At 39.5% G+C, this 12,175-nt stretch overlaps 1 protein-coding gene across 18 annotated transcripts in view; it reads right to left on the reverse strand.

Moving 5' to 3' along the window:
* CMSS1 (cms1 ribosomal small subunit homolog) overlaps positions 1–12,175 on the reverse strand; it is a 395,732-nt gene that overhangs the window by 81,385 nt on the left and 302,172 nt on the right. The gene's annotated exons all lie outside the window — the stretch shown is intronic.

The raw sequence follows: 12,175 nt of genomic DNA on the forward strand, positions 1-12,175 counted from the left end.
AAATTAGAATTTCTTATGATTTCTTAATGAAATAAATGCAACATTTAATAATAACTCTCATGATGAACATAATTAAAATCTTCGTGCAGAGTATGCAACAATAGGGGGACAAGGAGGGCAGAACTCTGCATTATGTTGAGGTGAGGATCTATTACCAGGGAATACATTCAGAAGGAAGTGATTTTCTTTGGGAAGCTGAAGAAAGAGTAGCAGTTCAGTGCAAAGACCAGGAAAGGACTGGCCTTCCAGAACAACACGTGCAAAGTCACAGATATGAAAAGGCTGGGGGCTGTCCTTCTGGGTGATGTGCACACAGGGGAAATGAAGCTGTGAAGGAGGGCTGGGCTCAAATTGTAAAGATCATCCCTTTCCCTCCCCTCCCCTCCAGTGCACCAGTGCTAAGCACTTTAGGTGGACAGTTTAATTTAATCCTTATAACCACCTCCATTTTTCAGAACTGGGGCTTAGAAAGATGCAGGACCTTGCCCAGGTCCCTTGCCCATTAAGCATTCCCACACAGATAGTGTGGACTTTCACCCTCACCCTCAACCATGTGTTGCCTCCTACTTGCCATGCTGATGGAACTTATTGGAAGCTTTTATCTGTTTAGAATTTGCTTTAAAGAGATAACTAGCCTCTCACAAGAATAGATCATTTGAAGTGTGATTCTCAATCTTTTTGCTTCAATTCCCTTGAGAAACTATATTTAATACCATTAGTAATGATGGCTAAGCAGTGATCACCCAAGGCTGTCTCCATGTCCCCCCATTCTACAAATATTCCCCCTGCCAAGAGGTTCTAATTTTGGGATTGGGTCAGTAATTAGATGATTGTTCTATAAGTTTCTAAGTGAGAGACAGTATACCCCTGGAGGCCTCAAATCTGAAATGGGAACATGAATGGAAAGGCTGGTACTGGGGGAATTTTGTGCAGATGTCTGAGATACTGAGGTAAATAAGATTTGCTGATCAGCTATTTTCCAGATCGTGGTGATGACTGAGATTTCCTGGCTCATGGACTGGCTCAGGTATAGAACTCTTTCAGGCTTGAAGGTTTCAGAGACATCCTTGAAGAGAGGACAATGCCTCTGTGGTGATCTAAGGATTACGGTTCTCTCCTGGAAGGGACCCCAAGAGAGCTCTCAGAAGAGCCCAGGCCCTGATCTTGGAACAGACACTTCCTCGAAAGCTCCTTCTACTGGACAGAGATGAAGATAGAGCCATAGGCTTGGCACTGGAATTAGAAAGTTGCCTTAATTGACAACAGCTTTAAAATAATCACAACAAAGGTACATAGAGCTCTATAACTTATAAAGTGTGTTCACATTCATTACCTAAAAATAATTTTGAGACCTACAAAAACGCTAGAGGTCATGCAAGGAAACTGAGGTGTAGGGAGGTTAAACTGCTGACACTGCATATTTGCCTGCCTGCCTGCTTTTATTTGTTAGTTCTCTCCCTCTGTCTCTTCCCAACTTTCTTTCAGTTTTAAAAAATATCTAGCTGTTAGGTTTAACTATGTGCCATCTTATTCTAGAAAGAGTTTAAAGTGGCTTAGCAGGTTACAAAAAAACAGTATAAATTAAAAGTGGGAGTGAATATGAAAAAAAAATAAGAATTAGAACTGAAATCAGTCTCAGAGTTACACTAAAGATGTTTTAGTAACCTATACTTTTGCTATTGAAGGAGTACAAATTAGACTCTAAGTTTCTAGCTGCCAATGGAAAGCTGACACAGGAAACTTTGTCATTATTTAGAGTAGCCATATGCTAAAAACAATAGCAGCAGCAGCAGCAGCAACAACAACAAAACAGTTCCTCAGGAGAAGTACGATTTTAGGTTCTTAATAATTACAACACAATTCAAAATGCACAGCAATTTCCTTTGATAATTTAATAGCTTTGAACTAGGCCTTAAAAGGTGATTCTGGTTTTTACACAAGAGAAACTACCATATCATGTTTTAAAGAACATGAAAAGTACACCATCTCTTTGAACTCCTGTAGCAAATTCCATTTACAGAAATCAAAGCAGGTGAGACCCCAGTGAACTTCAGTTGTTGAGAAATGTTCAGGACCCAGGGAAACAGGCAGGGTGACTATTACCATGCTTGATACAAAGAAAGAGACAAAAATCCACCTACTATGCCACAGGAGTAAACAGGTCCTCATAGAAATATTTCATCTTATTTTATAAACTGTTTTAAGTTCATGATTAGGACTTGGTGGCAAATATTAACATGACCTTTTTACATCCTACATTCCTTATTATGACTGGAGTGCCACTTTCTATGTTGTACATCTTGCTGCCTTCAGGCCCCAGGGCCAGGATTTATTTATATTGGCTATTTTATACTTTCTTCACTCAATCCTCCAGTTTCCCTTACTTTTATGCCAAGGAACAAGCACAGAGTTTTTCCTTTTTATAATTTATAAATGCAGAAAATACATCCAAGACAGGAGTACCCCTTTCATCCACAGGAAGAGTCTGGGCCACCTGACTCATCAACAGGACAAGTCCAGAAATAGAAAAAGCAATCTGGCCGAGAGGGAAAGATGAGTGGAAACTTCTAATCCAGCACACAGCTAAGGTGCTATGTCATATGAAATCAACTCTCTGAGGTCAGCGATTAGAGTCAGGTTACAGCTCAAACATAATTCTACCTGCTAATTACCTGACCCATTACAATATTTATTTCGTTGAGTGAGATGCCCAGCCATGACTTCCAAGTGTGGGCTTAGGGCAGGGGAAGAAGGCAGACAGCCAGAGAAATAGCAATCCCTTTCTTTTACAAAGAGATGTGTCTCCCAGGCCCTAAAGTGATTATTTCAAACCTCTCTAAGTGAGAGATCAGATGTGTCAGGTTTCTCCCTTTCCAGCAAAATGAGGCACTTGAGATCAAAGAGCTCTTTAGCAAAGTGCCTAAGATGCCTGAAGAAATTAATTGAGTTATGTTCTGTCATGAGAAGCCCTGAAGTAAGATGGTAACAAAAACATCCTTTGTATGTGAAAAAGGAGGAAGCCAGGTCCAGGAATGGAGTGGCTGGAGCAGTGTAGGTATGTATCTTGGGACTTCTCAATGTCCCCCAATAAGGACATTTGGAGCAGCAATAAGATAGAATGCCACTTGCCAGATGGAGCTGTTAGAATAACGAGAATACCACGAATAGGAATGACTTAAATACAGGGAGTAAATTAGGACAACAACCCTTATTCAGAGGAGGTGTCAAGCAGTGCTTGAGGAGTTGGTGGGGGTGAGGAACAGTGGAAACAACAGATTTGAAAGCTGGTACGTAACCATATGAGACTCATCAAAAATAAAATAATGGCATCAACAGGTTCTGTCACTCTACCTAGAGGGACTGCTCTGTGCCAGACACTGTACCAAAAGCTTTATGTCCATGTCCCTGCTAAGGAGTGTCATCCCTTCCCTTCCCACATGGCTCTTAGGTGGCCCTTTACCATTTGAGGATGTTTTTCCTCTTATGGGATGTCCCTAATATTTAAACAAGCTAACGGCACCTGAATAACAAAGCTGGGTGGTGAGTACTGCAAGATGGGGATAGTCTGCCCTACGATTGGTTTGTTGCTGGCCCTGAATCATGAAGCTACTGAGAGGGTCAGGGTCACCAGTTGTGTGACCTGGGGGCTAATAGGAAGGCCTGATCTCCCCAACCTCTTGCTTTCTCCCGATAGTTCTCATTTCTTCCCCTAAATCAACACATGGTGAAAGAAAGGAAAGACTGATTCCTATAGCTGAAGTGTGTAGTTTAATGGCCAGAAACCAGACTTGTCACATGTAATCAAATCATCACAGTGTTGGTGACAGAGTTAAGACAGTTGAAAAAACAGTTGCTATTCCAACTTCCAATTTTCAAGTTATTGTTGGGGCTGAAATTTCTCTCACCTCAAGAGTTTTTATTTTGGAAAATATCCAAAGTACACTTTTAGCCATATTCGGGTAATTGAAACATGAAAAAAATAGTAATGTTTTTCAGTCACATTAAACTCTAACCAGATGCCCTTACAAAATTCTTTTGCGTGTACACAGAACCTTTTATTCTAGTGGAGAGTTATTTTATTCACCCAGAACTATACCCACCATAGACTGAAAATACGAACTCTTTGAGCAGCATGGTAACCTACTGACATATACCATCTCCAGAGAGAACATAAAAAGGACTCCACCGGACTTCCTAATTCTCCCTCTCTATGCACACTCCTGGTAATCCAAGTCAAATACATTTAATAAACATTTACTGAGTGCTTTCTGTGCACCAGGAACAAAAGTGAAGAAGAGTACAAAGTTGGCATGAATTTAGCCAACTTGCAAAGAGAAAATGACATGCAGCATTCCTATTAACAGTGTTAGGATCAGGATTCTACCCTGAATAGCCTACCTGACTGTTTGGCTCACCCAAAACACAGTGCTTCTGGCATCCTTTTTCTATTAACCATGAGGCAAAGAGAGAAATGGCTTGGGCATTTAGAGAAAAAGCAGTATGGAGACAAATTAATGACAGGTTGTCTAGAGTCCATGAGTTTCCTGGGGTTACCCTCAGGAAAACTCCAGGCATGACCCAGCAGAACTTTGTCCAGACAGTGTTTGGTCCCCCACTAATCACTTTGACCCCATCCATTCTCCACATGAAAGCCAGAAAAATCTCTTAAAAATGTAAATAGGACGATATAACTTTCCAGGTTGAAACTCCACAGCAGTATTCTTTTTTGCTTTTTGGCTGTGTCCATAGCACATGGAAATTCCTGGGAGAGGGACTGAACCCGTTCCACAGCAGCAACCCAAGCTGTTGTAGTGCAGCACTGGATCCCTAACCTGCCGTGCCTGCCACAATAGGACTCCCATAGCAGTTTGTTTTTATACATAGAATAATACTCATACTCGCACTTTCCACCACAACCACAGTCCCTGCCATGACTGGACCTCCACTTACCCCTGCAGTATCCCTTGTTCTTCTCCTTGGCCTACTACATCCCAGCCACACTGACCTCCTGGGGTTCCTAGGACATGCCAATCCCCTTCTTGCCTCAGAGCCTTTATGCTTACTCTTCTTATGCCTGGACTACTCTACCTGGTCTAGCTCCTTGACAATACTCAAGTCCAGCTTAAATGTCACCTCTTCATAGCGCTCCTCTGACATCCAAAGTAGGCACTTCCCTCCCTCTCCATTCTCTGTCACGATTTTCTCTTACTTTCCACCATGGCGTTATCACAAGTTACACGATTTATTTGTAAACTTTTTATTTGTCCCTCCCATAGACTTTAAATTACAAGATGGCAGGAACAAATAATATCTTTTTTTCTCTTTTCTAAAATTTTTAAAATGATTTTTGTTTTTTCCATTATAGTTGGAATAATATCTTTTTTTGGTCCTATATCCAGTGTTCAGAATAGTACTAGATACAGCAGAAAGGCAATAAATAATTGTTAAATGGATGAATAAGCTGAATATAATTGTAAATAGTAAATTAAAAAATTAGAAGAGGTCATTTTTTAATTTTATGTTTTTACTACCATAAATACTACCATACTAATGAAATCTTGAATTTCTGTTAGAGGTTTTCATGTATTCATTTTAACCAGGACCACCCTGAGTGAACTGGACAGGCTAAAAGAATGGAGATCTGACTTATGGCTACAAATGGAAAGTTTCAAAATGACTGTTTTATAACACCAGGTTCTGCATACAATACATTTTGAATAAGGGAGGATTAGCCCTTTGTCATTTAAGCTATTTGCGGTTGAAAGCAGAGTTGCTATTATGTATGTAGCACAGTGTTCCTTAAGAAAAATCATAAAAGAATCTTAAAGTCAAGCATCAGAACACTAAGAATGGAGATAGTATAATGTATCCCTGGGGAGCTTTTGTGAAGCTGGTCTGAGTGGAACACCCTTGTCACTGTGACCTGAGATGCTGAACAATGGAGTTGCCTGGAAACTTAGTTATACTGGGTACCAGGACTTTCTCTTTAACCCTGTTCAGTATCTAAAAAAGATGTGGAGTTTCCAGACTGTGTTCTGTCTGGTTCTTTGGCCAGTAAGAACTATGTCTGGCCTGGCTATACCAAAAAGGGAGACCTAGAATTGTCTTCCTGCCTAGGGATACTCTCTGGAGGGCCTGGAGTGGGCCCTGGCTACTCATGTACTAGATGCACAGTAGCCTTTCTCCAGTCACTTCCTGATTTGCTCAGCCCTTAGGATCGATCTTTCTTCTTGCTTTCCTCAGGGTATTAATTTTTCTGCTAGGTCTATAGCTACTTAGCACCTAGTTTATTCGGATAGGGTTCAGCTTCCTTGCAAAATTCTTATCCCTTCATGCCTTCTGCTCCCCTTTTCCTAGCTGCCACTTGGAATCTGGTCCCAACTCAGGCAGCTCACCTGGAATCACACTGCAGCCACCTGCCCAGATCCTCCCTCCAAGGCTGAAATATCTAACTTGTAATGTATGCTGCTTGTCTCCAGGCTGGATCAGCCTCAGCCATTCCTCATTCTCACCCCACTGAGGTCTCGGCATCCTACATCAGTAAAAAGTGACCCTCTCAGGGATCACATGCTCAGGGATAATCTTGCTTAAACTCAGGGACCACTCTGGGGAAGCTGTGACATAGTGGCTTCTTTAAGGCTTTATGTCAAGGACATGGCACCTGGTGGTGTGAAATTTAAACCTGAGTTACACAATATTCATGAATAAAACAAGAGGCTAAAATTAGATAAGCACCAAGTTTCTTCTCAGGAGAAACAGCCATAAAGAAGCCTCTGGTTCCAAATCCTGAGGGTTTTACACTGTACCTCCTGACTATAATTTTCTGCTAAAATGCCTCTGGTGTCTCCCCACTGTCTACAGAGTACATTTATAACATCTGGGATCAAAGCATCAAGGTCCTTAACATTTTGGACTCAAATAAAGGTTCCACTTTACCTAGGACAAAGCTGGACACCATACCCCTGTTCTCTGAGCATGGAGACAGCTTGTCATTGCTGAGTCCATCATGTGCTTTCCTGCCAGCAAGTTTGTGCACACATTGTGCCCTTTGCTCTCCTTCTTACACTTCTCCAGGCAGAAACCTACACCTCCCCCAAAGCATCCAATTTGAATACTTCCACCCCCACCCTAGCAGCGCCCCTTCCCGATCTCGCGTTCAAGTAGATTCAGACAGCATGTGTTTAGCCCTATGTTATAATGCACAGCCCATTAAAATTAGGATTTAGATGTGTGCCTTTCCTACCAGATTCTGAGTTTTGCATGGTATATTGTGGGCACTCAGTAAATACATGTTGAAGTGAACTGAAAATTGTGCAACAGCAATTACTAAGACAAGATTTAAGCTGAAAGAAGAAACAAGCTCTCTGTTGATACATCTTTTTATAAGATATGTCATTAGAGGAGTTCCCGTTGTGACGCACTGGTTAACAAATCCGACTAGGAACCATGAGGTTGCGGGTTCGATCCCTGGCCTTGTTGAGTGGGTTAACAATCCGGCGTTGCCCTGAGCTATGGTGTGGGTCCCAGACGTGGCTTGGATCCTGCGTTGCTGTGGCTCTTGCGTTGGCCGGTGGCTACAGCTCCGATTCGACCCCTAGCCTGGGAACCTCCATATGCTGCGGGAGCGGCTCAAGAAATGGCAAAAAGACAAAAAAAAAAAAAAAAAAAGTCATTAGAAAGGAAAACAAGACTAGGATGAAATAACATTTTAAAGAGAAAGGCTGAGAGGGGAGAAAGACTTCTAACTCATGTATTTTCTTGCTCACAAAGAAACTTTCTCGCCAAGGAGAAATTGGTCCAATTTGAGATGGTGCTGGAATTATTCCTTCTCTCCCTTTTGGTCTAGTTTTGAGAGAACTAGTACCCATTAGGAAAAGTAATACGGATACAAAAGTGAAGAGAGCTATGTAGTGATACATATAAAGGCTACTGAGTGATAATAACTATGCCAAGAGAAAAGCATTACATAATGACATCAAAATAGGATACTTGAGGAATGTCTTAGAGCTAAAACAGCTGTCACCTGGTATTTTGGCATTCCTGAAGTATATGAAGAAAGAGCTCCTGGAAACCAAAAAGTACAAATTATTTGTAATAACAAGATTCCAAAGTCAAAGATACGTTTTCCTCATCTTTTTTTAAAAAGTTAAACTGTTAGCATCATTTTCACTTTAGAAAAGCTTGAAACCCCAAAATATGCATAATTCTAAAACATTCCCCATAGGTGGGTTACAAAGGAAGAGGGAGGCACCCTTCATTATACCAGGTTTTCCTAAACCTATTTACCTGGAGATATTTTTCTATTTTGTGGATTATCCAGATCCCTTATTTTTATGTATATGTCATTAACTCCATTTTTAGGGAACTGAAGGGGAGGATAACGTGAAATTTGTCAATTTTGCTGCTGTTAAATGTCCATCAGGAAAATGTTTAAAAGCCTGGAATTTAAAAAAGACCAACAGGTTTAATATGTGTGCTTTCTTCTTGATCTTCCATTTCACTGAGATGATTTTCTAAAGATGCTTTACTCTAGGGTTGCTTCTCTCCTCTGTCCACTTGGTCAAAGTGATCAGTGATGCTTCTTCCATATACATATATTTATTGTGCTCTGACTGTGTGCTTGGGGCTGGGACTACAATGTTGGAGGATGAACTCTGCTCTATAAACTTCCAGTAGTGGGGGAGAGACAAGTATGCTTGCAATTGCAATAAAGTAGGATTGAGGGCAAAGTATGGTTAAGGCCTGGGTGCCGTGGGAGTATTAAGAAAGAACATAATCCACCTGGGGTAAGGAGAGGACAGTGGGAAGGATGGGTCTGGAATGTGAATCAAGAAAATGTAAGGCATGCCCAGGGAACACTGTCTCTGATGTCCTATGATCCAGCTCTGCTACTGAGACTCCTGCATCTCTTTTCACAATTCACAGGAATAAAGAAATAAACTAATTTTAAAATGAGTTTAAAAGTCACCATATCTTCAAGAACTGATACTAATATATCTCTCAATACCTTGCAGCTATCTGTAGTGATAACTATTAGTAAGAGTTGAGCAAAAAAAGCATAAAGTTATGTTTCCCTGGGTCATTTTCCAACCATCAATTGACAGACTCACAGAATATTAGTGCTAAGATAGAACTAAGATATCTTTCAGTACAAAACTGTCACAGAGGAGGAAACCAAAGCCCAGGGTCAGTGAAAAAAATGACGTTAAAAGATTAGGAATATTTTTTCCTGCTATTTCCCTTTACTTGATTGCTAGGTTACCAGTGACTAGGTAGGAATATGACCCTTTAGAGAATTTATTCTGGTTATGTATATGTGTACTCATAATTCCATCAGCTGTCTGTTCCACCAGAGAACTATAAGTCGGCCCAACTCTCCTGTCTTTCCTCCCCCTGAAGATACCATTTGCAGAAGACACTGTGATAAGAAGGCTACAGGAATGGGAGAGAATATCTGTCTTTGGGGCTCGACTTCTGAAATTTAATTGATAGACTAATATCAATTCCACAGACTCAAGGAAAAATTAATCATGATGGAATTCATGATAATTTTATTTTACGATAAACACAAGCAGATACAATTACGTTAGGTCTGCAAAAGAGGCCCAGTGGGTACTGTGCAAATGGAAAATTAAGAATTATTAAGACAACAAATGACTACTGTCTTATAAAGTTACATTTCAAAAATCTATATTATCAATATAATTTTAAGTGAAAAGTTATTTAACTCTTTCAAACAAAATCCAATTTAGGCCTATTATGGTATGTCAGAATCTCTTCAATATGCCATGTGAAAAGGGAAAGTTCTGATAAGGAATTAATTTTTTTGTAATCATAATACAATATTATAGAAATGCTATCTAACAGAAATATAATACATTTATGTAATGTTAAATTTTTTAGTGTTCTCATTAAAATGGTTAGAATAAATTTTAAAAATTGTAGTAAATATTCGCCATCTTAGCTTTTTTTTTTTTTTTCTTTTTTTTGCTTTTTTAGGGCCACACCTGTGGCATATGGAAGTTCCCAGGCCAGGGATCAAACCTGTGCCACAACAGCAACTGAAGCCTCTGCAGTGACACTGCCAGATCCTTAATATGCTGTACCACAGGGGAACTCTCTTAGCCATTTTTGAGTGTACAATTCCGTGGTATTAGGTACATACTTTCACCTTGTGGTGCAACCATTATCATTATCCATCTCCAGATTTTTTTCTATCATCCCAAACATAAACTCTATACCCATGAAACAATAATTTCCTCTTCTCCTTTCCCCTCAGCCCTTGGTAATCTTATCTCTATGAATTTCACTATTCTAGGTAGCTTATTTATGTGGAATCATACAGTATTTGTTCTTTTGTGTTTGGCTTATTTCGCTTAACATTTATCTTCAAGGTTCATTCATGTTGTAACATATTATCAGATATCCATCCTTTCCTTTTTTCCCTGTTATTTAGGGCCATACCCATGGCATGTGGAAGTTCCCAGTCTAGGGTTCGAATCACAGCTGCAGTTGCTGGCCTATGCCACAGCCACAGCAATGTAAGATCCAAGCTGCATCTGTGACCTACACCACAGCTCATGGCAACGCCGGATCCTTAACCCACTGAGTGAGGCCAAGGATCAAACTCGAATCTTCACGGATACTAGTTGGGCTCGTTTCTGCTAAGCCACAATGGGAAATCTCTACATCCTTTTTAAAGGCTGAATAATATTTCACTGAAGGTATATTCTTCCTTAGAGTAGAAAGTTTATTTAGGAGCAATATATTTGCATAGTCTCAAATTATTTTCCCATAAAATATTTACTAATTGCAAAGGGAAAAAACTGTAACTTTATAGTGGACAACTGGTAGATACCACCTTAACAAAGTGGGGCTGGTATGGACCAACACCATTTATATATCTCCTCATATGATTAACTCAGAAGAATACAGCATTGATTTTGTGGTATTCCTGCCAAAAAATGCACAAACTCAGTCTCATAATAAAAAATAATATCACACAAAACTAAGCTGAGGAACATTTTACAAAACATACTCTTCAAAAATGTCAGGTCACAAAAGACTAGGAAAGACTGAAGAACAGCATAAGACTGAAGAAGAGACATGACAACTAAATGCTACATATAATCCTGGACCAAAAGAAAAAAAACAAATTTTCATCCTATAAAGGATATTATTGAGATATTTGGTGAAAAGGTGAAGGGCAACTATGAATTAGAAAGTAATACTGTATCAATGATAATTTACTGAATTTGATTGTTATACTAAAGTTATGTAGAAGAACGAATTACTTTCAGGATAGCAACACTGAAGTATATAAATCGATTCAGAAAAATATATAAACACATATATATAAACAAAATGGGGTGGATGGGAAGAGGGAAATCAGGAGGAAAAAGGGGGGGGGAAACAAATGTGGTAAAGTGCTAAAAATTGGAGAACTCTGAGTGCAGAGTATATGGGAATTCTTTATTATTCATGTATCTTTTCTGTAAGTTTGAAATTATTTCAATGATAAGAGTTGAAAATATAGAACATGGCTTTTGGTGTGACTCAAACCAAATTTTAATCCCCAATTAGATATTTATTAACCATGAGACTCTGGGGAAGTTAGTTAAGTATTGTGAACTTCGGTTTTCTTATTTGATCACCAATACAGGGAATGTCTTAAAAGGAAGCTATGAGGATTAAATAAAATAATGCACAGATTCAGCACTGGCTGGTGGAGACTATGTTTGGTAGAGGACCTGACACCAAACTAGTGATGCAGTATGTACTTGGCTGAAGAGATGGTCAAGCTCCTTCTTCCTGCCCCTCCCCCTCCAATCGGAATAAGTGATACCACTTAAGAGAAAATTAGATTCCTCAAATTTTAGCAATGCAAAGTATGAGTTTTTTCTTAATACCTGAATAATAGAAAACAAAAACCTTTAATAATAATAATAAATACCATCATATATTTGAATGTCGCTCTAACGTTTCCTCAGCACTTTGTATTTTGTCTTTGTGACGGTGAATGGAACAGGCAGGCATTCAAGTTAAAGTTCAACACAGCGTTAATAACAGTGAATCTCTGCAGTGCTTCGGGTTATGACTGTCAAAAAAGAGGTCATGCCCTTGTTACTTAAATCTCAAAAAAGGCTTGCATCAGTTCTTGGTTGCAGGGTACAAA

This window comes from Sus scrofa, chromosome 13, assembly GCF_054392235.1.
Source record: "Sus scrofa isolate SSC_HxYL_T2T_F1_AM1 chromosome 13, Sscrofa_HxYL_maternal_Yorkshire_Landrace_v2.0, whole genome shotgun sequence".
In the NCBI taxonomy this organism is placed as follows: Eukaryota; Metazoa; Chordata; class Mammalia; order Artiodactyla; family Suidae; genus Sus; species Sus scrofa.